Raw genomic sequence first — 1,869 nt, 5'->3', positions numbered from 1 at the left:
GACAAACAGGCAGGCAAGCAGACAGAGAGAGAGACAGAATGACAGACAGACAGGCAGGCGGGTCTCTGCACCACCATCAGAATGTTCCACACTGGCATCTCTGAGACGGATGGACAGAAACCAAATGTTTAGTTTCACTGGACACACTGCGCGTGACAAAGCAGGTGTGGCAAGCTATTGTTAGATTGTTGTTAGACTAAAGCCGTGAATTATTAGCCGATGGCCCTTTGGATAAATCTAAAAGACCACGGTTGGTTTATATATTTTTCTCTAAGGGCCATGTCTGACATAGGTGAGGAGGGGAGGCAGGGTGAGAGGAGGAGGTGGAGAGGGATTTCTAAGGTACATTGCCCTCTAATACGGCGGTTTGTTTACCTGTCGTCTTGTTACTCTTGTCCTCTTGCTCTCCTGGGACAGAACTCATGACTGTCCTCCAAACAGGACCACCGGTGGAGTGTGTGTGTGTGTGTGTCATTGTCTATGTGTGTGGGGGGTTGAGTGTGTGTGTGTGTCGGGGTCTGTGTCTGTACTGTATGTGCGTGTGTGTGTGTCTGACGTGCGTGTGTGTGTATTTGCTGCTGGGTGTGTTTGTGTTTGCGTGCAAACGTTTGTGACTAATTTGTTTTCACAGGGAACTAGAGACAAATCGCAGACAGCAGAGAGGAGTGTGTTGTGTGTGGTAGTGTGTGTGGTGTGTTAGTGGGTAGAGGGCGACGGCTCAGGCTTGTGTGTGTGGTAAGTGTGTGTGGTAGTGGGTAGAGGGCGACGGCTCAGGCTTGTGTGTGTGTGTGTGTTAGTGTGTGTGTGTGTAAGTGTGTGTGGTAGTGGGTAGTGGGTCTTGGCTCAGGCTTGTCTGTGTGTGTGAGCAGTAATTTGAGAGCAGGTCATCTAAAACAAGCACATTTGTAATGAGGCATCTCCCGTAGAACCTCATGCAAAGTTAATGTAGACTGAAGCTATGGAGACTGCTATCCCAGCGGTTAAAACAGACAAACACCCAGCCGCTCTCTGGACGGGCACACCAGGAAGTAGAGGTGCCAGGTTGTTCCTCTCCCCGCGGTGTGCACCGTGGCCTGTCATGCTTGTCCTGTGGCACCACACGCGATCATCACAGGAGGTTCAAAGAGAAACCCAACTCACGTTCTGTCTTTTACTGCCTCTCTGTTCATGTGTATTCAACCATGAGGTTGTGTGATACTGTGTTTTTAATCATATAACAATAGACGTTATTCATAATGTATACATGATATTCAATATCAATTATAAACTCAATGTAAACCTGTGAAAAGCATGTGTCAATGTACTTAAATTAGATTAATAACTATAACTGTGATTTTGGTGTGTATGTGATGTTGTGTAACTGTCGTTCTGTCTGAGTTGGGAACACACAGATGCTAAGATGTAGTCAACGAGGAGATGGACCAGTTGTCATGGCGTCCATCGTCATGACGTTTCTGTGAGGCGTGTAATTGAGCGTGTCATTAGGTCTCAGTGTGTCAGTGCTGCTGTCTGGTGCCCAGGGAGACCCCTCTGTCTGTCTATCTGCCTGTCTATCTGTCTGTCTATCTGTTTATCTATCTGTCTATCTGCCTGTCTGTCTGTCTATCTATCTATCTATCTATCTGCCTGTCTATCTGTCTGTCTATCTGCCTGACTATCTGACTCTAATAACATACCAGAAGATTTGACTACAGTGAAATTTGGAACTATTGTATCCGACAAATTCCTCTCTCTCTGTACCTCTCTCTGTGTGTCCCCCCCCCCCCTCTCCCCCCCCCCCCCCGTGGAAAGCCAGCATCGCTCTCTGTCCACAGGGTGGTTTTGAACCCTTCTGAGTCTCCCGGCCGGTCTAAACTACGCAGCCGTATT

This window comes from Osmerus mordax, chromosome 25 (assembly GCF_038355195.1).
Source record: "Osmerus mordax isolate fOsmMor3 chromosome 25, fOsmMor3.pri, whole genome shotgun sequence".
NCBI lineage: Eukaryota > Metazoa > Chordata > Actinopteri > Osmeriformes > Osmeridae > Osmerus > Osmerus mordax.
The sequence above is the reverse complement of the archived record's forward strand: the minus strand, read 5'-3'. Positions refer to the sequence as shown.